This window comes from Podarcis tiliguerta, assembly GCF_965153285.1.
Source record: "Podarcis tiliguerta genome assembly, chromosome: 4".
Taxonomy (NCBI): Eukaryota; Metazoa; Chordata; class Lepidosauria; order Squamata; family Lacertidae; genus Podarcis; species Podarcis tiliguerta.
The window spans coordinates 38,553,127-38,578,823 of record NC_139537.1 but is presented as its reverse complement, the minus strand read 5'-3'; the positions used below and the strand labels follow the sequence as shown (position 1 = coordinate 38,578,823).

Sequence of the window (25,697 nt, the reverse complement as noted above, 5' to 3'; positions counted from 1 at the left end):
AGTGTTTTGCCTGGCTGGAATGTGTCCATGAACTCTGATAATGTTTTTTTGCTTGCCTGAGTGGAGGATAGAGAGTCTACTGTACAAAGGTAAAATTTCCTCTGGCCACACCCAACATGGCTATATGGAACTCTAAAGTTTGCCCCAAAAGGGAATTGATCTCTCAAGCTGAAAAATGAATTTATATGAGGGAGGGAGAAACAACACAGAAGCTTGTAGCATGCTGCCAACCTAGTAATTTGTGGAGAGACTGGCAATATTGCAGCTGCATCAGGCCACTGAGATGATACATAGACAAGGGGTGTACCACAGGCACAAGATTTGCCACTTGTCAATCAGACAGCCTCAGCCTCAGGTGTTCCATGGGTTGCCTGTCCATCACATCACCTTTGTTTACCCACTCCACATTCACTATAGGAAAACTTATAAATAGCTATAACTCCCGCCCCCCCGCCACCTCTTTTGACAGAAGTGTGTGAATGTGCTGGTGTACTAGTCCCTTCAGAGTAGCGTCTTCTGTGCTGGACATCCTTAAAAGGTTTGTTTGTTTATAAAAAGGCAATGCTTATAACTTTTTAAAAAGGGCAAAATTGGATGAAATTTGCAGGCAGGTCTACGCCTTCTGTGGGAATGAATTTTGCTGAAATAAAGATTATAGGGCCTCAGCTTCAACTCATGTTCACATTGTAGAGAGCCTCAAATCCCCCCAAAGCCTATCACCTTGGGTCACCATTCAAGACTCTTATGGTTCTTTCACACACCCCTAGATAGGCAATCATTTTGCTGGCACAATGAGAGTAACATTCCCCTTACCACTGCTGAGACAATGTAGTTATATCTGATTGCACCTGAGATTAATGCTAGGACATCCATGTGGTTAGCGATTCCTATGCCTTCAAATATTTATAGAGAGGAGAAGGCTATCTTTCATAATCTTACTATTAATAATGTGGGTTTTTCCACATGTACTTTATAAGTACACATTACACAATGAAGCTCTATTTCCATATTGTATTTATACTATTTCATTTTCATTTAGGATTGTTTAATAAAATGCAAATTTGCAGTGTTTGAAAAAACTGCTTCAAACTCATTAAAGTTAATATATACAGTAGAACACTCTATGTACAGTGATGAAAGTATGTCAATCTATCGGAGTGAAAAGCTACAGTTTCTCCTAGTTTTGACTGGATATATTCTGCTTTTTATTTGTTGCATGGTATTTCCCAGATGCAGATGTCAGTGATGAGAAGCAGGAGGACAAAAGTCATTATCATTTATCATTCCCCAAATGCATGCATAAAATTAGCCTACATTTCAATAAGCGACTAGAGTTTTTAAAATACTCAATGCAGGACTTCAAAATATGATATTTAAGAGTGTGTACTCAGCAGGTTCCTTGTATACAACTCCCAACCTCACACTAAAGTAATTAAGTACATGCAATAAGCAAATGGCAGACCAGCTTTTCTCCAGCTATTTCTTATTTGTAGTATGACAAATTCAAGTTTCCACATTTTTTTCATTACATGTTAAGTAGCTATTCATAGAAAACCAATGAGAGAAAATAAATGGCACATTTGTATGACCCTATCATGTACAGCACAGGAAGAATGTTCACCAATGTCTGATCTTTAAAGCTTCATGACTGGAAATAAAAGTCAGGATGTCTTCCAGGATCTGCTTCTGGTCAACCACACCCAGTAAAAACAATAAATAAATTGGTAACAAGCATATCAGCAGTGTGTTGGGCAGCTTGGCTTCATCTAAGAATCATTGTAGATTAGATATGTAAATTAATAATCCTCCTACCAACTCATGCCATTGATTCATCTAGCTCAGTGCTGTCAAAGCAGAAGTTCTCCAGCATTTCCGACAGCAGCCTTTTCCAGATACAGTGTGAACTCGAGTTCTTTTGCAGGTCTCCTGCTAGGTCTCCTGCTCAAAAAGAAAAAGAAAACTTTGTCCCAATGATGTCTTGGTTATTTGTGGTAAACTCAAGAGATGTTTGGATGATTGCCTTGTATCAAGTTAGACTATAAGACTATAAGTTAGACTATAATACTGTCCACTGTGCAAGCAGATCCACACCATACATTTAAAGCACATTCAGTGCACATTTCAAGCACAATTTCCCCCAAAGAAAACTCTAGTTTACCCCTCACAGAGCTACAACTCCCAGCACCCTTAAACTGCAGTTCCCTTGATTCTTTGTGGGGAAGTGTCATGCTTTACATGTGCATTACATCTATGCTGTGGCTCTGACCTGTGTGGCAGTACAGTACAGACCTGTGTGTCTGCTTTGTGATCCTTTCAACTAGAGAGATTGAATCTGGGGTCTTTGGCAAGCAAAACATGTTCCCTGCTACTGAATGATCACCCCTCTATTCTACACCCAGTTCCTATCTCAAGTCTTCATTTTTGGCTCGTGGTGGCAATGAGGCTTATGGAGCTTTTGCGTGTGGCACACACTTAACTCTCTTCCACTAAAATCAATGGGACTTAACCCATTGTTAGCAGTGCTTAACCTTGGTTGGTTGGAATGTGCCCAGCACAATTTAATTCACTTCCCTTTTTCTGTTCTGTATAATACTCATTCTGTCAAGAACACTTTCATCTATTGTTCCTCCCACTTGTGTTGCCTTTAGCGCTTTTGCTCAGAAATTTGCTCAGCAGGTTTCCTGATTTATTCATACGCTAGTCAAGTTGGAATACTTAAATTACTTATACTCAGAAGTAAATTTTGCTGAAATCAATGGACCTCACTTACAAGTAAATGTGTTTAGGATTGGAGAGTTGCCTTAATGCAGCAATTAATGTATTGGAAACAAAGGTTAATTTCCAGTGCTCCCTTTGTGTTATTGGTTTGGTGGGTTAGATTTTCAAGTAGAGGTGAAGGAAAAGGAAAGGTATAACATTTCTCAAGCTACTCTCTCTTTCCTTACACAAGATGCACTGACAGCCATTATTTATTATTTAAATAAAATATGTGTGACTTCAACTATGGAGCTGTCAAACATTCAATAAATTGCTATAACAAATTCATAGGAATAAAACTTTTAATATTTGCTATCGATTCATTTGTTCATTGCTATGAATGTTTTAGTGAGCTGAGAGCATCATTTTTGTTAGTTTTTTTTTATATAAAGGAAGAGAATAAACGTGTTCATCATTTCTGCCTTCCGGTGAAGAAATTAATAACCTACCTAACAATAATTCTGCATTGTCAGATGGGGTATTTGCTATGTACCCGTTAATAGCTCTATATAGAATATTTGAACTTCCCAATAAATAAAATTATTTTAAAAATCACCCTCTTCTCAGCAATAGAATATTTTAAGTTTTTTGAGTATGATTAAAATATTGGGTTGTTTAGTCATGGACAGAGTTCACCTTTTCATAAAGCAGCTTAGTATGTGGTGAATTGAAAATAAGAGTTTTTTTATTTAAATCTGTGAGTTCTAAAAATGTGGACTTCTAAAAATGAAAGAAGTGTATGAGAAGCAGCACTGCAAGTCTCTCAGATATAGGAGCAAAACCCCTTTCAGTGAGATTTTGAGGGGGCGCTGATCTTGGTTGGAAGGGGCCCAATTCTGAGAGGAGAGGTAGAGATCTCCATTGTCCCAACTCCATTACCTCTTTCTCTTTGTGGGGGAGGGAAGATAGCTCCCTAGTTTCCATCCTTTTCTTCCCTTTTCTGTCTGGTCCAGTCTCATCCTTTACGATCCCATTCTCTCTCTGATGGTTATCAGAAGACACACCAACCCACACCCTGCAATAATCATCTGAGGCCTTTCTTTGGGTGCCTCCTCCACAAGAAGTCCAGAGGGTGGCAACAAAAGAAGTGGCCTTCTCTGTGTTGGCTCCTCGCTTGTGGAATGTTCTCCCAAAGGGAACTTGCCTGGCATTTTCATTACATATCTTTAGGCACCAGGTGAAAATGTTTCTCTTCAACCAGGCATTGGGTTGATTAACATTCTATGGCAGGCATAGGCAAACTCCGGCCCTCCAGATGTTTTGTAACTACAATTCCCATCATCCCTAGCTAACCAGTGGTCAGGGATGATGGGAATGGTAGTCTCAAAACATCTGGAGGGCCGGAGTTTGCCTATGCCTGTTCTATGGCCTTTTAAATGTTTCTGTGGGAGGGGGTTATTGATTTGTTTTGCTTTATTATGTATTCTGAATTTTCATTTTGTATTTTTATATTGTGAACCACTCTGTGATTTTCAGTTGAAGGGCAGAATAGAAATGTAATAAACAAACAGCAACAACAAGAGTAATAATTTAACCTGGGCTTTGACCATTCAGGTATTTTGTTTTGTGGAACCCATCACTTTTGTTTAATGTCCACCATTTCACCCCCCCTCTTGCTAACAAGGAAGAGACAACCCTTCCATGTGTGCTTGCTCCATGGGTGGACATGCTCCCTGGCCTCCTGGGGCAGCCCCCTGCAGAGCCAGCTGTTATGGAGCCAAATTTAGTACTGACAAGACGAATCACAGTAGCTGCCTAGGAGCAGGCCAGGCCCAGTAGCCCCAGACATCACCCAATGGAAAGGATGTTTAACAACAAGAGTGAGACCAAACCCTTAGCTTCCCTACCACCATTGGGTCAACATTGTCACATGGGCAGGACCACTTACCTGGCATTCACATAATGTCATTATGACATCAGTTAACAATTTCACACTGTCTCCTCTTGGCACCAATCAGCTGATGCGTGCATGAGTAGCCCCTTTGAAAGCTGTCAGTGCCAATCAGTTGTGAACACCAGTTCGAGCCCCTTAGAAAAACAGCAGAATAAAAAGTGTAATAATGAAGATTATGTAGCTGCAAGCAGAGAAAGTCTTGTTTTAATTGATTTTATGTAAGATGCTCTGGGAATTTTTATGCTCAAGTGTGAGTGCAAATCCTCTAAATAAATGAATAATAAGATGAAAGCTAATGAGATGATACCTTTACCTGTACACTAACTTTTAAAATGCTGCAAGTATGATATTTCCGCTCAGATATTGTCAGTTCAGGTTTAGATGTTCAAAGCAAAATTTTAATATAGACTATATACATGTTCAGTTTGATGTTAACGCTTCTGAGTTTAATGAGAAAGGGTTGATCAGGGAAGGAACTATGCTGCTTGTATTACAAATACAGACTGGCTTTGTTTAAAGGAATCAATCCACAACCTTCCAGAGGGATGGCGCTGGGAAACAATGAAAAACGATAAGATGTTTTAAAAGCCCTTCTTACTGGAAACAGTTCAGTTTTCCTTAGCCTCTCAGCTCTAACTTTTCCCTATATATTCTACTCCATTTTAATGTCCTGATTGCCTTGTCCACCTCTGAGTTTCAGTTTCTTTTGCATGTTAACAAGTACAACCTGTTTAATGTCACCATCTTTCTTGTGTTTTAGGAATTTTTTCTGGGTGACTGCCTACAGTGGGCTGCCAGAGTTAGTCCTTGATCAATGAAGTGTCCTCAACTCAAGCCTTCGTTCCTCTATTACATTGTGTCAGCCAGAGGCTTAAACACATTGAAGCTTCTGTGGTGTTATTTTTCTTCATTCAGTGTATCATCCCCAGAGAGCACCAGGGAATAAATAGATTTTGTGCCCAGGTGTTATGTCTGTATTGTGTACGTATCAAGCTGCTGCCATGCACCCAGCCACTGGAAGATTGTAAAGGAGAAGCTTACAGGGGGCAATGCAGGGCATGCCTTCCTAACACCATTTTAACTGGCAGGAAAGTCCATTTGGAATATTCATGTCTCAGATGACAACACATATTTCTTTGCCTGTTTAGATTTTATATAAATTTATAAATAGTATGTTTTACTATATGCATCACTCAAGAGAATGCTTTCATGTAAATTAATTGATAAAGCATATCAACATAGCTGTCAACCTTCCTTTATTTGGCGGGAAACTCCCTTTTTCTAGTGCCGTTTCCCGCTGCTATCCTGGATTGTTGATATCCCGTATATTTCCAGGATTTCAAAGGAAGCAGCTCCTTTCCCTCCCCGCCAGCCAGGGAGGCTCCTCAACTGCATTGCTCGGCTGCATTGCTCACCAATAAGGAGTCTGAGAATGACTGGGGGGTGGAGCTTGCATGCCTTGTGCCAATCAAATGGACAGACAGACACATACAGAGCTACCATGTGCATCCCTCCTCTCCCTTCTTGCATGTTTATTTAATAAGGCCCATTTTAAACAGCCATGGCTTCCCCCAAAGAATTCTGGTAAGTGTAGTTTGTTAAGGGTGCTGAGTGTTGCTAGGAGACCCCTATTCCTTCCACAGAGGTACAGTTACCAGAGTTCCCTGGGAAGAGGGATGGACTGTCAGACCACTCTGTGAATGGTAGCTCTGTGAGGCCTGAGGTGGAGGACAAGATGGCACCCCCTCCATTCCACGTGCGGAAGTTGACTGGACTGGCAGTTGTATATTGGCGATGGGATGGTGTCCTCCACAACACCCGAGTCTGACAACACACAGCTGTGTCCTCCAAGGAAATGGTACAGGCAAAGGGTCAGGAGGAAGTGTTGAAGGGGCTCTGCTGTTCCTCTGCAGCTGCTGCCTGAGGCAATCACTTCACTCTGCCTAATAGTAGAGCCAGCCTTCATCATTCTGGTAGTGAGTAGACAACATATATTTTAAAATCGAAGAAAAAGAAACCCACAAAACTTACAAATTGCTTCAACATCCCCCCCAAACAATGCTGAAATGCTGTCCTCCAAATTTACTGATTCTAAGTAGGAGAGCATTTTTTGTTTTGTATGTGGGAGCGAGGCATTTTGTATGTGGGAGGGAGCTCAACTTTATAGGGCATAAGGCTTTTCACTGACAGAAATTTACAATCTGAATGAAAGGTGAACTTTTGCTTTCTCCATGAATTCAGGTTCAAGGGGCACAGGTACATTTCATCAGCAGCTTCCTTAGGATTGTAAAATATAATTTGCTATTATGGTTCAATCTATGGGCAAAGGCTATCTGATATTGTAATTGCACTGGCTTGTAAAATATCAAAAGTATCAAATTAAAAAATATGCCAATAGGACTGAGGACAGTGATAAGTGTTTTTGGGAACTATGAGGGCACTGTTGGGAGAGACTGCAACTACAGCTGAAGCATCAAGTAATGGATATTGATCTTGATACCTTTGTTAAAAGGGAAATTGATTGCTGTGTTATGGACTACTTATAGTGTCTTGAGGTGCTGCAAGAAATCAACAACATGAGAATTCTGACAATAATGTTCATTTTTAGGTAACAAGCCTATATTTCTAAAAAAAAATATGTCTGTAATGTATATTCATAGGAAGCTTATATTGAACAGGCAGCAAAATGACTGGCATATCAATGAACAATTATCTAATTTTAGAAGAGTTTGCCTACATGCTTTGGGGCACCAAGACTTCAAACCCACAGTAAAATCATCAAAGACCCAGGAGAGTTTCCATTGCATAATCTGATAGTTTAACTTTTTATGTGAAAGGAATTGGTTGTTTCCTTACTCAGCACTGATCATTGTGATGGCACAGTCCCACAAGTTTTAATGGAATTGCAGAGGTGCAAATGCTATTGAATCCTCTCCTCAGTTTCAAGTTGTTTCCAAATTACTTGTTTTTTCAGCATTCATCTTGATTTGTTTACACAAAGTTTGTGGGGAGGTTATAAAATGTTGGTCTCTCACTGAGTATTCATTCTAATTTGTTTGTGGGAAAATGGTATGGCATCATATGAAACAATGATGATTTCACATTTTCTGCTGCATTTCCATATCACTTTCTTTGCCACAAAAAATATTTTTTTGGGGGGGGGCACGGGACATGGATTTGTTTTACAAGAGCACCAAATCCACCTCAATCACATGACTCAAATTTTTAAACATGTCACAAAATGGTCACAGTCTGGAAGTGTGCTCCTGAGTCTTGCTAAAGTGCAAGTGAAAAACACCAATTCACTGATTAGCTCTAGCAACACTGAAAAGGGTCCATTACTCCCAGAGAGGTGTATAGCTGTACGAAATATTGTTTCTTAATTTCCAGGAATGGTTATGCTAAAATCCTGATAAATAAAATCAAAGTAGAAGAAGAGTTGTGTCTTTAGAAAATAGATACTGTAATATATGTTAATAGGGCACCGCTACAGTAATGTAGTTTAATGCATGCCATCAGCAAAATAAATCTCACCTCTAGGCTATAATCTTGAACATGGTAAGACATATAACGGCACTCTGGATTGCAGCTTTGTTATTCTCATTATATTTTATATCTTCAAATCTTAATTGTTTATGAAATGACAACAGGTTTTATATATTTTTTCCTCTTGTCATTTTTCCATTTCAGCATGAAAGCATAAAAAAGAAGAAGCTTGTATAGTACACATGGGGCTGATGGTGTTTGCCTTGCTGGAAGGGAGGAAGATGTTACCAGGTAGCAACAGCCGTTCCAAAGGATGTAGGAGAGCCAATTATGCCTATATCCCATTTTTCCTGCACTAGTTGAACCACAGGCATGGGGGCACATACCTGGCAGCTATATATATTCTTCAAATCTCTCTCTCTTTCTGTCTCCTTGCTGTATAGCAATGAAGTTCCCTCAGGCTTTGCAGTGTCAGCTCCTGGGCCCTCAACTTCTTCTAGCAGCTGACTAAGGGACACTGAAAGTAACCATGTAGGACTGGCAGGAAGAGAAAGAGAAGAGAGTGATCATTTGTACAGCATATGCCATTTATTGAAGCAGCTACAGTTGAGGTCTCCCCTGAGCACCACTTGTAGTATCAGCTGAAGGGTCTCTCTCCCTTTTCAGGGTCTGGATTGCAAGTGAACGGTGCAAGAATATTTGAGTGCTCTCTCAGCAGAGGAGAATCGGTCAAATACCAATGCCTTCAGACTGTTTACTGCCTTGCCAGCACCTGCTTAAGCAGTCCTGATAATGCCGTTCTTTTTCTTCTCTGGGAGTCAAGGATGGGGCATTCTTTAAATTACAGCACCTTGTGGATGAGACCGAAGATCATGATACCATGATGAAAGAAATCCTCATGATATATTAGGAGATGAAAAATATCTTTCAATTCCCTTTTCACACAAGTAATCAGGTATTTCCCAAGGAGCCTTGCAGTAGCTCAGAAGCCTTGATAGATGCTGTCAGCTTTAATTAGCTGCATTCTGATCCTTTACCCAAAGAGGTCCGTGACAAAATTGCCATTCATTGATGTTTATGTTGGCAGTGAGACTCCTGCAGTGATACCTACAAAATATGTCTTTAGGTTCATGGCTGTGAATGATGCTCCTGTCTCCCCCTGCACATCCTTCAAGAATAAAATTATATAGGAAATCTGTACAATTAATATTAGTGTTAAAGTGTTATTTTAAAGACAGGCTTCATGTATGATTGCACATTTTTTTTCATTGCTTGCAATAAATTTGCTTGATAAAGCCATTCCTTACAGATTCTTGATTACTGGTTTAACAGAACAGTCACTTTCTTTTACTTTGTGTTATTACTGAATCATTGTTTCTGTGCTTTCATTCTGAAGCAGTATACCAGGGTGGGGAACTTCTAGCCCTCCACATTACTGGACTAGAATTCCCACTATCCCCTATGAATGGCCTTGTGCCAGGGATGATAATGATGATGATGATGATGATGATATTTATACCCCACTGATCAGGCTGGGTTTCTCCAGCCACTCTGGGCGGCTTCCAACAAAATATTAAAATACAATAGTCCTTCATATATTAAAAGCTGCCTTTAGATGCCTTCTAAAAGTCTGGTAGTTGTTTTTTCCTTTGACATCTGTTGGGAGGGTGTTCGACAGGGCGGGTGCCACTACTGAGAGGGCCCTCTGCCTGGTTCCCTGTAACTTTGCTTCTTCTAGTGAGGGAACTGCCAGAAGGCCCCTGGCACTTGACCTCAGTGTCCGGGCAGAATGATGGGGGTTTAGACGCTCCTTCAGGGATGGAACCTGGGACCTTCTGCATGTAAAAATGTTCTCTCACTGAGCTATGGCCTTCCCCTTCATATGGACCAGCTGTCAGAGAAATGAATTGTTATTAAGGATATAAGGACACAAGAAGAACCTGCTGGATTAGGTCAGTGGCCAGTCGAACGGGGATTCGAACCGCCAACCTTCTGATCGGCAAGTCCTAGGCTCTGTGGTTTAACCCACAGTGCCACCCGCGTCCCATGTTTATATGTATATGCTGATACATTTAAAATGTTGAGAAGTGTACCACAACATGTGGCAAAATACATGTGGTGGATTGTTAAGTTCTGATCCGCACATCAGTCTGAGAAGATCAGCTCATTGTACATAGGAATCACAACTCTTGAATTTCTCAAACATGCATATCTTTGGACACATCAGGTACTCACTCACTCAAAGCCTGAGGGGTCATGCATTTGCAGAAGTTTTGAGTACACCTCTCCATCCAGATACAGACACTGGCTCACAGAGATGGTTCTAAAATTCTTCTTGTCCTGGTTTTGAAGTTCTGAGTACCGTAGTTTTATTCCTGAAGTGGAGTTGATACATTAGGAATACTACCCCAAACCATATAAAAGATCTAAGCCAGAACTATATTAATAGTCTAGCCTTCTCCAACTAGGAGTGTACATAAGACCCTTGAGTCTCGCATCCCTTCCAAGAATTGTATCCTTTAGGGCCAGTGTGCTAAATTCAAGGGTGATGAATCCATTTCAAAGAACATTCTCTGGCCATCACAGAAGTGGATTTTACTAGCTGTCTATTCCAGATATTTGATCATGCCTCATTATCTGAAACTACTTGTTCTATGTCTTTCCCCATACTCCCTTTAATGAAGGGAGTTTGTTGTTTTATCATTCAATAAAGATTAAATCTTTGAAACTAATCCTTTTGTACTGTGCTCTAAAAGTAAGTACTCAAAACTAGTTAAGTCTCTGTGTACAGATCCCTTTACTGATGTTTTAGTAACGAAATGATGTGCTTGGTGAAGATTGAGCTAATTGATGTGTAGTCCTTGTAATTTATTGACTAATTTCTCTATAGATAGGATTTAGACATGTTTTTGAGGGAGAACTCAGCTGGTAAAACTGACTTGGGATTTCACCACATCACCTCAGAACTGCATCTATACAGTTCTCTCACAGAACATTGGAATGATCTAGCATAGTTATAAGAGATCTGCAGGAGTTTCTTGTGTTTGGGGATCTGACCATGTTCTGCAATATTAGAAAAGCAGTCATTTTACTGTCTTGCACTAGTCTCCTTGTGTTCATCTGAAGTTGGCTACCCTACAATTTCCACCCTTTGTTTCTAGCTGTGCCCCCTGGACAAACACAGAACAAGTCTGCTTAGAAATGGAAAACAGGGAAATGAGAATGCTTGTGAGCTCCTTGCAGCTTGTAGCATCCTGAGGAATAGCATGGCTGGCTGGCTGGCAGAAACCCTGAACAGTATCACTTGTGTAAGGATGGGAGGAGATAGAACCTCCAACAAAATGTTGCAGGCTATTTGTAGAAATAGAGGGTTGCATCCATTGCTGCACAAGCTGTGTTCCACTTACACAGCAGAACTCCCCTTGGAAGGGCTGCTCTGGTTGCACAACAGAACCTCCCCATCATCTCCTCTTCCAGCACCCACACCAACCCCCCCAATGTTCCAGAGAGTCCCCCAGCCTTCTGAACCAGATTTTGTGGGTGCATGGGTGTGTGGGAATTAGACTCTCATTCCTATTTGCAGAGTACAGTTGTACCTTGGATCCTGAAAGCCTTGCGAGTTGAACATTTTTGGCTCCCAAATGCCGCAAACCCAGAAGTAAGTGTTCCGGTTTGTGTTCTTTGGAACCCAAAAATCCGACTCGGCTTCTGCGGCTTCCAATTGGCTGCAGGAGTTTCCTGCAGCCAATCGGAAGCCGCACCTTGGTTTCCGAACGTTTTGGAAGTTGAATGGACTTCTGGAATGGATTCCGTTCGACTTCTGAGGTACAACTGTATGTGGAATCAGCCTTTAATTAGTTCTCCCCCCCCAAAACCCCCCCCCACACCTGCGCAAGACACTCTCTGTTAAAGTTTAAGTAACATGTAACTTTTACTTAGTGTATTTGTACTTGCAGATTAAAATATACAATGCAGGTGGATGTTTCTTAAGTTGCTAAAACATCTTACATAGATTTGTATCGAAGGCTGACTAATATTTACAGACTGACATTGAGGCAGCAGCACAACACAACATACCTGTTGCTCTGTTAAAACTGTCCTACTAACTGCCATAACTGTACCAACTGAAATAACTGCCACAGAGTGTATGACATTCTAGAGTTCTACAGCTCTTCAATTAACCCTTTAATATGTGTTTTGGATGCTAACATCCCTCATGGGGTGGCTGCAGGAAAGAGAAGAGAAGGAGGTTCTGTGGGAAAAGCAAAAATCTGTTGCATGAGTGAAACTGCAGCATTGCATACGATCCAGAATGTAGACCTATAGTGTGAGATAAGGCCACAAATTCCATAATTTTGAAGGAACTCCTCCTTTCCCTGCCCCCAAACCTTCTATGTTTGAAGTAAGAGATCCACCTGCAAATAATATGCAGAAAAAAATTGCAATTGGTATGACCACTGTAGGTTTCCTGGCTAGCATTATAAATTGTGAATTCAGATGGGAGGGAGGAAGACAATATGCCATTTTGATGGTGGCCTGTTTTAATGTTACATATTATTTACTTGTTAGATAAACAACATATTTTTTGCCAAATAATAATGAGTTATAAGTGGCATTCCCAACTCTAAACTGATGGCAACAACAACAATACAAAAGCTTAAGGTACTAGAAGTACAATCCTGCTTATAAAATCGAAATGACAAGTTTGGGAAACTGCAATGGGAATACTAAGCTACTGGAACACTGTGCTGCCCCCCCCCCCATGGTGGATGTTCAGTTTCTGTGCATAGTGTTCAGTTTGTGCAAAGTTATCTCTTCCCAAGTTCTCCTTTGTGTGCCTATAGTACTAAAGACATAAGGATGAAAATTCAGGTTGCACATCTTGATATATTTTATTTGAAGGGGCAGCTAAAGACATTTGGTTGCCTGAGGCAAAGGACAAGAGGATGCCCTCCCCTTATTCCACATACAGAAGCAAACTAGATTGACAGTTGAATGCTACCAGGAGGATGGTGCCATGCACTGCACCTATGAACAGCGGGCTTTTTTAGGAAGTGCACTGGATGGTAGGCTGCTTGGCACCCACAGCTCTGTTTTCCAACACCTCTCCATCACTTCTTATCCCCACCACAGCATCTGCATTCTGAGGCAACTGCCTCCCTGCCTAATGGTAGGGCTGACTCTGTTTATCTGTGTTATCTTGGTAGGGCTTTTACCTATGACTAGCTATGGGACTGGAGGGCTTAAGAATTGGAAAATCTATGTTCTAGGGTTGTCCACTGACTTTATTGGGAATGTTTTATGCTATGTCTTCTGTTACCACAAGATAACACCAACTCAAAGGGGAGAAAATGAGTCCTGGGAGATCATAGGCCTTTGTGGTATACCCCACTCCACACCCTTTTGCTAACAGTGTAGCATTTGTCGTAGCTTCCTCTAGTGTAAGGATACTGCTATCTGTAAATATGAGTGTTCAAATTACCATCAAATGAGTACTATTATAACTTTACAAAATGTTTATAGAGCATTCTGGCTATATAACTTTTCTATTTTGAATCTGTAAGTGGGGTTCATTAAATGTCTCCTTGTACACCCATGTTTGTGTTTAAAATGAAATTGGTTTGGGATCCTGATCTAGATCAGGAGCATTGAGTAGATGGAGGGGAGTTTACCGGTAATTCCCCTGCCCTGTGGTCCTGACTAAGATTCTCCACTAACTGACACCAAAAGTAGCTGGGGCAAATAGTCCCTCTAAAGGGGTATTTTCATCATGACAATGGGACCAGGAGAAACTATCCAGATTGTAGCCCCACCCCCTAGCTGCTTTTCATTCAAAAACCACATACACACAAATGCAAAGACATATTTAAGATACTCTTTAGTTTGGCTCACAGAGGATGCAACAGATATCTAAGGATTAGGTTGCTGAGATTTGTCCATTAAAATCATATTTGCAAGGTTCACTTGGAACGTAATAAAGATTTTAGGAAATTTACAGAATTTTTATTCCAGTTTAGTAGGCAGTGACTATCATGAAAGTACTCACACAATTTCTTTCCCCTAGAATATTGAAATGTTAAGCCATTAGGGGAAATGAGCATAGGAGTTATGCACCCACACTAACTCATAATTGCATGGTACAATAATTTTCATTGACCATAAATAGAAAATGTAATTTTGGAAGTAGGAAGCTATTTTTACTAAGATAGCTATTTACATTTCAAGTATTTGAATATACGTGGGTGGGTTGTTTCCTGCATTAACACTCTTCTCTGTGCCAATTGAAAAATGTCAACCCAGAACTATTTCAGATTTTGCTAACTGCGTTTCCTGGCAGCCTCCATGCCATGTTAAATTCTGCTTTAGAGAGTTGCCTGAACTTCAAGAACAGCTGTGTGTGTGTGTTTTTTTATGTGTGTGAGCATCTGAAGAGTTGCAGTGGAAAGGCAGGACAGTGGCATCCCATCCAATATGATTAGCCAATCTGTTTTAGTTGGGAAATATCACTTAAGTCTGCATAATACCACTAATGCTTATGGGATAAGCACTGTAAATGCAACCCTTGAAAGGAACTGCTGGATAATTCTTTTTCTCTCTTTGTTATATCGATGACAGGATCAGGACATGAGGATACTGGTAGCACTCAGGCAAGTATCTCCAGCAGGTAGAAGTGCTGTTTTGCATGACACCAATCCATTCAGCTACCAGTACACCCAACAGTTTATTGTTGGTATTTGATGGCTAACTTTATCCCGTCATGTATTCTAATCTATGTATAGGCAGTGATAAGTAATATAATTTTGATGCTGTCATATAAAGATTTTCCTAGAAACCCTAGTGTAATGACTTTGGGTGTTTGACTCCACCATTCACCTAGAGCCCTATGGCATGCCATTCTGGCATAGATTCTCTTTCTGAAAACCCACCTGATCTTGGCTGCTAGGTGAATTGGTGAGGGTAGGAAAGACCACTGAGAGTTGCATGCGTTAAGTCTGTATGTTTAAAGTGGCTTAAAGCACTGTAGCCCTAGCACAATGCATCCACTCCAAAAACAACAGACTTTTTGTGATTTGTTAAGTGACGGGGGAATGGATTGAAAAATGTGATATTAATGCATGATTAATGCAGAGATGTGTAAACAGCCTGCAAGCAAATCAGGTTGGATGCAGGATGAATATTCATTGTCATATAGCCGCCCCATAAAAAACTAAAAATGGATGCTAAGTAAAGGCTGGGCATGATCTAACCATCGTGTCAGCTCTGTGCCAGCCAATCAGGAGCAATGCATGATGAGCAGGTTGTCTGGAAAAACCCTGATTGTTAGTGCCATTCCCATGACTGTTGCCCATTCCTCCCAGGGATGTAGTAAGGGGGCCATGCACTCTTGAGGCCCCTTAAGGATATTTCTCTCTGTACAAGGAGGCAAGGAGAGTCCAGCTCCACTGTTTCACTTCTAATCCTGGAAGAAAAACCAACACTTCTTAATGTATCACATACATTTAGAGATATTCCTTCCTTCCTTCCCTCACGTCTCACTCTAGTCAGGCTCTGTCAGACACCAAACAATTCTGTGAGGCCAAATGATAGAGGACCACTAATCCAGATTTCAGCATTTGGGCCAGCACAAGTGTTTGTATCAGTAGATATGAAACTACTGAGCTGGAAGCATTTTTGTGATGCTGTCAAAGAAGTCTATTGGCTAAAAGCCACTGTGGTTATTTTTACAGCTCCTCTCAAGGTCTGTGACTGACAGGAGAAAAATCATCTTGTCTCAGACAAAAATGGTATTTTTTGAGGCTGTTTTTATAGAGCTAGCTTGAATGCGGTGCTGTACCATAGTGACACAATTTGTCTCCAAAGAATTTATTTAAAAAGAAGAAGATGAAGAAGAGGTAAGCTGAAGCAATTAAACATAGAGATGGAAAAATGAATGTTAGCTCAATTTACCATTAAGAATTTTAGAACCAGTAAGGGAGCTTACTGGCAAACAGGGGCTGGCTTGCCTCTCAGTGTTAATTTTTGGAGGTTCGCGCCCAGCCTCAGTAATCAAATTTCTTGCTGGGAGGTGGGGCCAGCCCCATTTATAAATAGGGGGTGGAGCTGACAATAGCCAGACAGTCGGCTCTGGAGATTCACCCTCCCTACCCTCCCTTTGTTTAATGTTTCTTGTTTGCAGGTTAACTTTTTCTTCCTGTTTAACGGGCGCTGCTACAGTCTTTGACTGGTTGCTATTGAAGGACCGGGAAGAAATTTTCCTGCATTGGCAGGTTTTGTCTTCCCCGTAGCAATTTGTCACAACTTTGGTGGTTATGGCCTTGGGTGGAATCCTTTAGTCTTTTCTTCCCTATATATTGGGGGGGGGGGGCGCGTGAAGTGGTGACTCACCGCCCTGCAGCGGCAATTCCAGGGTCCCCTCTTAAAGAGGTTTTATATATATATGGGTGTCACTGGCCATACACTGAAAAGTTGTCAGTGAACTAACCTGTGTGCGGGGATATGGGATTGGCTGCCCGCTACACTTATGTCTCGCAGAGCACCCCCATATCCCATTTACCCTGATGAGCCCAAGTTCCCTCCTGCTGCGGGGCTGGGAGGGATACACAGCCAAGGCCTAAGCCAAGATCTTCCTACATTCGGAAGTTTAATAAAGTTGTGGCATAATTTTAATTCTATATAACATTTTCAGAGTCTTTATTCCTTCCTTATGATTCCTGGGGGCTGAGGCTGTCGCCGACTCGTCATGCAATAATTATTATTTATACCCTGTCCATCTAGGTGAGTTTCCCCAGCCACTCTGTTCATCACAATTTAGAGATGGAAGATACAGTACTTCTTTCACCTGGCATCCAGAAGCCACAAGGAAATGATTTCATTTTATTTGTACCACACTTTTTAGCTAAGATCCACTCCCAAAGCAGTTTACCATAAAATTCCAGTACCTGAGCTAGTTACTGCTACTGCAACTTAATCAGCCTCGATTTCAAAGTCTCAGCAGGGATTAAAGTGCAGGGCTATAGCTCAGTTGGTAGACTGTGGTGCTGATAATGCCAAGGTCGCAGGTTCAATCCCCATAAGGGACAGCTGCATATTTCTGCCTCAATTTCCAGTTCAGTGTTCCAGTTTTAATTCAGCTGCAAGGACTCCTGTAGATGCAACTTTGCCGCATTGTCACATGTTCTGTACCCCTGTTTTTCATGGTTCTCCTTCCAAGTAGAACCCTTGCTTGATTTAGTACCTGAATTATTGCAAGTTCAAGGGAGTTTTCAGAGCGAAGCTGTCAACTAAAATAAATTGTCTTTCAATGAGATTTCAATGTGCTCAATTAGAGAAAAGTACTTTTTTGCACAACTGTTGCCAAGAAATCGTGGATGTAACGGACAGAAGTTTTCCTGCCTAATCTCCTGAAGCTGATGAAAGGTAGGAGCAAAGGCCAAACTAGAGGGGGTGCCATTCACACAATTAGCAATTGGATAAATAGCCTTTAAAGTAGACTGTAGGCATTGGAAAGCAATTGGGACTGGGACCCTCATGTCTGAGTTAAAGGTAAAGGTAAAGGTACCCCTGCCCGTACGGGCCAGTCTTGACAGACTCTAGGGTTGTGTGCCCATCTCACTCAAGAGGCCGGGGGGGCCAGCGCTGTCCGGAGACCGTTCCGGGTCACGGAGCCAGCGTGGCGAAGCTGCTCTGGCGAGCCAGAGCCGCACAGGGAAACACCGTTTACCTTCCCGCTAGTAAGCGGTCCCTATTTATCTACTTGCACCCGGGAGTGCTTTCGAACTGCTAGGTTGGCAGGCGCTGGGACCGAACAGCGGGAGCGCACCCCGCCGCGGGGATTTGAACTGCCGACCTTTCGATCGGCAAGCCCTAGGCGCTGAGGCTTTTACCCACAGCGCCACCCGCGTCCCTCCTCATGTCTGAGTTAGGGGACCTTTTACACTTTGAGTTAGTGTGGTGTAGTGGGTAAGAGCGGTAGACTCGTAATCTCGTGAACTGGGTTTGCATCTCCGCTCCTCCACATGCAGCTGCTGGGTGACCTTGGGCTAGTTACACTTCTTTGAAGTCTCTCAGCCTCACTCACCTCACAGAGTGTTTGTTGTGGGGAAGGAAGGGAAAGGAGATTGTGAGCCGCTTTGAGACTCCTTAGGGTAGTGATAAAGCAGGATATCAAATCCAAACTCTTCTTCTTCTTCTTTCTCCCCTGCTGTAGCCACAGTCAGTGGTCAGCTCCTGAGTTTTGTATTGGGAGGGAAAATCCCATTTGCTTCAATGGGAGCTTCTTTGTATTGTAAGAATTGGAAGCCTTGATGTGGATTAGAACTGTAGCACCAAGCAAAGTATTAAAGCCCCCTCACCAAATGCCAGAGTCCTGATCCGCCCCCCATGGTAAAAAAGAAGGAAAAAACTATTCATGTAATTGTGAATTGTGGTGTTATGTGTAGTTTGGCCCTAAGCCTTGATGCTGCTCTGTCAATGTCTGATGAAAGAATAATTAGGAATATTGATGTTTTCCCTCCAAATCTTCATTTGAGGGGAAACAGAAGCTTCATATATATATACGTCTTCTTCTTTTTTTTAAAAAAGATGCATATTCTAAATAGAGGGTCTCCCCCAATCAATTTGTAATAGTTTGTGTCATTCAAGTGATCCACTTTCCTTTTAGGCCATAGCCCTATTATCTCAAGCCCATCATCGTGTGTTAGATCTATCGCAGTAATCCACATTTGTTCTCGGAAGAATCTCTAATCAGAATCCCTATTCTTCTCTCTTTCTAAAAATCATTTTTATCTGGCAGCAGGAGGAACAGGAAGTGGCACATTCCCATTTTGCCTCAGGTAGTGAAATGGGACGGGCCATCCAGGCTGTGAGAGTGATGGAAACGAACAGTACATATAAGTTTGCCTATGCACAGTGTATGCACATTTGTGACATGTGGGCCCACAGGGCTGGATCTTTTACCGTATTTTTTGCACCATAACACTCACTTTTTTCCTCCTAGAAAGTAAGGGGAAATGTCTGTGCATGTTATGGAGGAAATGCTACGGGTGGCATGCCTACGGATTTTCCTCCTCTAAAAACTACGTGCGTGTTATGGTCGGGTGCGTGTTATAGAGCTAAAAATACGGTAATTACTTAGCTACATCCTTGCCTCTGATGATGATCTTGACATATGAGCAGGTTCTGGTGGAGGTAGGTCAGGCATAGGCAAACTCGGCCCGCCAGATGTTTTGGGACTACAACTCCCATCATCCCTAGCTAACAGGACCAGTGGTCAGGGATGATGGGAGTTGTAGTCCCAAAATATCTGGAGGGCCGAGTTTGTCCATGCCCGAGGTAGGTGATCCTTGCTTTGGATTGTGCTGTTTTAAAACGTACACTTTTTTAAAAAAATGAATAAACACTGTACTATGTCTAGCTTGCCTTTTTATAGTTACTACTTGATAGATAGGAGAACGTAAACACATAGGCCAATTGGATTTAGAAGCTTTGTGTTCAGTTAGGTTCTGTCCTTCCTTTCAGTTCTTTATTGGGTGTTATTTAAGACAGGGATTTTGAATGTGGGGGACATAGTCTCATTTTAAAATACAATACTGCTTTATTGTAAAATACCCTAATCAGGTTTATACCTAACATCTTGTTAGTCACTGCCGGCTCTATAAAACAAGGCACCATGTCCCCTTAGCTGCCGTGTCTACATTTACAATTCATGAAGCATCCAGCATGACACTTCAGATTTATATACCTATAAACATTTAGGTTTCAGAGTAAATGAAGGACTGTATATTAACATCTCTACTCGTTTCTTATTCCAGTATTTCAGACTAACTGGAAGCATGTTGGGAAGCAGATACAAGAGACCAGAAACTCGCATTGCACAAATCAGAAAGAAATCAGCCTGGTCATAAAGCTAAGTGGCTCTCACCTAGATCTGAAAAATGAACTTCAAGATATAAAGGCTGGAAACAGGAGAAGTGTAATGTTATTAGAAGGGAGTGAATGGGATAGGCCAGCTTTTATTTTTGAGCACCAAAATATAAAAAATGTTGAGTATCATTGTCTAAACAAAAGTGTTTTCAGCAGGTGCCAAAAAGAGTGCAGTGATAACACCTGCCTGATTTCAATAGGCAGGGAGTTCCAACGTTTAGGTGCTGCCACATTAAAAAACTGAGTTGGCATAAAGCTAAACTGATGGTCAGAAGTAGCGGCATCAGCACAATTGGCAGTAAGCATCATGTGCATCTCAAGGAGGCAAGAAGCGATGATAACAGTAAAAAACCAGCCTACCCTAATGCAGATCACCCCCTTGTGGGACTTCATCTCTTTTTTCCTTTGCCCTCCTGGCAAGGCATTGCCAGTCGTCCTTGCCCTTTCCTTTCCTTTGCCGTCTCCCTCTGTTGTTTCTGCGGCTGTCAATATTTAGATTGCAAACTCCATGGGGCAGGGAGCTGTCTTTTTTTGTAATGCTTGTGTTGTTGTACAATGGTGACATTGTATAAATAATTAATGCCGCCAATAACTCTCTCCAAATAGTGTCTGCGTGCATATGGTTAAAACAAGGAGCATTGGGTAACCTTCAGGAAGAAGATATACAGCTGGCTTATGTTGCAATACAACAGTTGACCCAGCACAGCAGCAGCTTGTTTTCTGACTGTAATAAACTGAACACCGAGCTAGATTTGCTTTTAATCCCTGCAAAATGTAAAATGGATCGGCCTGTTTCTAATGCTAATCAGGTCTTTGTGCCCCGCTTGTGGGTTTCCCTAAAGCATCTGCTTGCCCGGTGTTGCAAATAGGTTGCGGACTCTTGGTCTGCTCCAGTAAGTTTCTTTTTATGTTCTTATACAGAGCCATGCTTTATACAGTACACATTTTTTTTAAAGAAAAATATACAATATGAAATCATTATCATAATCATTTTAGAACCAAGCTGTTAGATTAAACTCTTTGAAATTGGTGCTCGCTGTCCTGGATTATTGTCTCTCTAATGCATTGCAGTAGCAAGTTTTAAAACAATACGAATCTGAGAGCAACAAAGCTTTCTGTTTGAGGTCCGCAAATATTTACAATTCAATGAAAATGCAGATTGCTGTGTGACTTTGTAACACATGCAGAAATGTCGCTTAAATATATTCAGATGTGAACACTAACGATATAGTTTGCATTTTGGTAGGGGGTTTAAAGGTGTTCATTTACAGCAAAAACCTTTGTTTGCTAACATTAACCCAACACCATTTTGTTGCTTATTTTAGCTTGAAAGTCAGTGGGAACACAATGGGAGGGCACTGCTCTAACATCAAGGGATGCGGTTCAGTGGTACAGCTTCTGCCTCGTGTGCAGAAGGTTCCAGGTTTAATCTGTGGCATCTTCAGGTAGGGATGGGAAAGATCCCTGGCTGAAATTTTGGAATGTCTCTGCCTGTCATGGTACACAACATTCTAGTACAGTGTTTCCCAAATGTGGGTCTCCAGCTGTTTTTGGACTACAATTCCCATCATCCCTGACCACGGGTCCTGCTAGCTAAGGGATGATGGGAGTTGTAGTCTAAAAACAGCTGGAGACCCAAGTTTGGGAAACACTGGTCTAGTACATCCACCGCTACACCTACAGTAGAGCTGTGTGCCTTCAGCATATTGCTGACAATGTACGTACTCCAAAACTCCAGATAACCCAACTCAGTGGTTTTGTGTAGACGTTAAACAGCATAATTCTAATTAGCTACACAACCCAATCATTATACCGCTTTCTTCTTATGCAAGACACTTTGTAACAATAACAACAAACATTTTCCTTACAAGGTTTCTGCATTGTGGTTAAAGACAAGACTTTTCTCCGCGGCCCTTAAATAAAAATGCATCTGTAGCCTCTGACCGCTTGACTTAATGCAACGTTACCACTGCATTGGCAAGTCTACATGGCCACTCAGATTCTCCAGGATTTGTAATAGTGATAACATGGGGTTAACAACGTAAGAGACTGTGGAGAGCTGCCTTTTCATGCAGTACAGATTGACATCTGAAAAGCTTTTAAGGACATATCACTATCATGGTCTCCAGCCATCTGAATCTAATCTCAATTTTAATCTGTTGACAATTACACAGTGGTTCAAGGCCAGTAAAGCTTCTATCCACCAATTATTCTCGGTGATGTACCAGAATGCACTGCCCATAAAAGTCTGATTCCAAGGCATCTAAAAGAATGACTTCTTCAGTATGAACTTTCCCACATAGCTTTGTCAGCATACAGCTTGGTCAGGCACTCCTCTTCTTAAGTGTCTCAGTTATCTCAAGTTAGGTGTGTAGCTGCAAGGGCCATATCTTTCTCATTATGGAACTCCCAGTTTAGGGAGCCAATTAGGCTAGTTCTTTCAGGGTATTTCAGAGGGTGGCCAAGATCATTTAACTTCACAAAGCCTTTGAGAGAGAAGCTTAATGGGTATTATTTATGCTGATATTGGAAGTTTGTTGTGGGTTTTTAGCACCCTGGTGGCGTTTCATGTGCTTTTAGATGTTTTGGAGTTTTTTTATGTGGTAACTTCTAATAGATGGAAAGCACCTGGTCATTATTTTGTGCATTTGCTTTGGAATGAGTGGAAGTTGAACTGAATGGCCTCATTTTGCTCACTTTTTCATGTGTTCTGACACAAATGCACATCCTATGGAAATACATAACCTGATGGTGATGGTGACAACAACAAAACATTATTTTCATTTCACATGCCATTTTTTGGGTTGGGGGGGGGTAGCCACATTCTGAGGAACATCTGGGGAACATCACCCAGAGAATTTGTCATAAGAGGAAAGAGTGATTGTGAATAGTTTGAAAATTTGTTTGTTTTCTGTGAGGGGGATAAATAATTATGACTTACGTAGATGACTGAGGAATGTGTTCTTGGGCACTGCAGAATAAGGGCAGTAATTACCGCACTGTTGAGAGGAAGAAAGTAGTATTCTGAAAATTGTTTCCAAATTAATACACATTTCCTCCAGGTTTTTTTTTGTTTTTGTTTTTTAAGAAAGCAAAAATTAGCACTCTGGCTGTAGATGAGACAGATGCTCAGCCTCTAGCTACTGTACCTCCCGTGGCTCTCATGATACCAGTCTGATTGAATATGAGCACAGCAGTGCTTTCTCTCCTTGAGACAGTCTGACAAATGTTCTTTGTGTGAAGGGGCATTTGGTTGCTCTAGTAAACAAAGCCTTGCTCCTTTCCTCCAGATGTCTGAAGAAATAATGACATCTCACAGTTCCCATGCAACCCACCATATCTCATTCCCTCTAGAGAGATGGTGATGCACAGATGCCATCAGATAGCTCTTGTTACCAGCGCAAAGATGTTTGTAGCCATCAGGCTAAATGTTCCCTCGCTACACAAAATCCACAGGTGATAGAAGTAGCTGCCCAAACCCCTCACAGCCCTCTTTCACGTCACTGGTGGCAAGGAACAGCAACAAATTCTTCCATCAGATTGCTGGTTCGACGCAACATGATGGGTAAAAGTGTGAGCCACGGGCTAGAATGCCATTCCTGGTTCAGATCTCACCTCAGCCACAAACTTGCCTGGTGCCATAGGAAGCCACTGTTCACACTGCCCCAGCCTTCATTCCTCATCAACGGTAGGGACTTTCAATACTCAAAAATAGCTGTGGCTACTGACAAAACACAATCCAGAAGGTGACCCGTGGAGATGGATCTACAAACTGTCTGAATATGCATTCATAATTCATCAGAAACCTGGAAAGCAGAATGGAGTCACAGATGCTCTCAGCAGTGAAAATAAGAGCAGTGAAAGCAGATATAGTCTGGTCCTGGGAAGGCAATATAGGGAACAATTTAAGGACCCTGAGCTGTATATAGTGAATCAACGGATGTATTGACAGAGACATATACAGGGGAGACTTGACCTAGTTATGGGGAAGAAAGAATACATCCATTGATTCTGTTGGAAACATACTTGCTTGTGGGAGCTGAAAGGATTTTTATGCTTGAATCCTTAGATAAAAGTACTTGAATGCATGATAATGATGCAGCTGGACACTTGGGGCTATGGACAGATATTTGACTGGGCATCAGACAGGTTTTTTTGGCTTGGCATGGCAAAGGTTGTTAAACAACAGGCACATTCATGTCTCATGTGCCAAGAAAGGGAAGTGCCAGCAAGATGAGAAAAATCACATTAGGGTAGGTGCCACAGCCTATGAAAACATGAGGATTTATTCAAATAGATTTGAAAGGTCCGCTTCTGGAAAGAGCAGCTTGAAACCAGCATTTTCTTGCAGGATGTTTGGAGGTTTTAGCTGGGGAGTTCAGCTATAATATATCCTTGACCATCACATCCCCTTCTATTAGGGAAGATTGTTTTCTTCCACTGAGCATGCAGCTTTGGCAGGCATGTACATGAAGCAGTGAGGGAGGACACTCAGCTAGCCATCCAGATCAGCTAAATGAACCCTCGTGATCAATGGGGTGACAGATGTTGCAGCCAGATTGCCCTCATATGCAACTTGGAGGGTGTCTTTTTGCACTGTCGGCTGAAGGAATTCATGGGGAAATGCTTTCAGAGACAGTTTCAAATTGTCATGGTGATGCCATGGTTTGCTGACAATATTATTATTTTACTGCTTACGCACACACGCACACACACACTCTCATTATTTGAATTTACCATGTTTTCATTATTGTTATTTGCAATGTGTGTGTGCGTACACCTTTGGGCACCCTTCCCTTTGTTTACCTGGAAGGGTGGTGGTGGTGGGAGAAGCAATGGGAAGCAAGGAGGGGAAAGTGACTGAAACACCAGAGAGGTGAATGCTACTAGCCCAAAAATAGAAAGAAGAAGAATTACCAACAAAGGAAGAATGGCAGATGAAATTGATGGAATATGCTGAAATGGTGAAACTGACAAGGAAGATCAGAAACCAAGAGGATCAAGTACAGTGGTACCTCAGGTTAAGTACTTAATTTGTTCCGGAGGTTCATTCTTAACCTGAAACTGTTCTTAACCTGAAGCACCACTTTAACTAATGGGGCATCCCGCTGCCGCCGCACCGCTGGAGCACGATTTCTGTTCTCATCCTGAAGCAAAGTTCTTAACCATTAAGCACTATTTCTGGGTTAGCGGAGTCTGTAACCTGAAGCGTATGTAACCTGAAGTACCACTGTATAAGAGAAACACCAGAGAGATAGTTCTTGGGACTTGGAGTCTACCCTGGGTCTAACCACAAAGAAGCATAGGAAGCTGCCTTATACTAAGTCAGACCACTTTTCCATGTAGCTCACTATCGCTTACACTGACTAGTATTGGCTTCCCAGGGTTTCAGGCAGGGGGCACTCCCAGCACAACCTGAAGATTGCAAGGATTGAACCTGGACATCCTGCAATGCCCTACCACTTAGCTATGGTCCTTATGGCAGTAGCTCCCAAGTCACCATCCTTGTCCCTATCTGACTGCTGCAAGTTAGCAGTCTACACTCATAAATCACTGCTCTACACTCATCCATAAATCAGAAGCTCTCCTGCCTCCTCCACTTGGAACAGGAGCAGAACAAGGGGGGGGGGAAGCAGGG

At 41.8% G+C, this 25,697-nt stretch overlaps 1 long non-coding RNA gene across 1 annotated transcript; it reads left to right on the top strand.

The window, feature by feature from the left end:
- Positions 1 to 12,793: 12,793 nt before the first annotated feature.
- Positions 12,794 to 22,842, top strand: LOC310676531. The gene is made up of 2 exons (XR_014510588.1): positions 12,794 to 16,029; positions 19,948 to 22,842. It is a non-coding gene; the product is annotated as an uncharacterized lncRNA (long non-coding RNA).
- Positions 22,843 to 25,697: the final 2,855 nt, after the last annotated feature.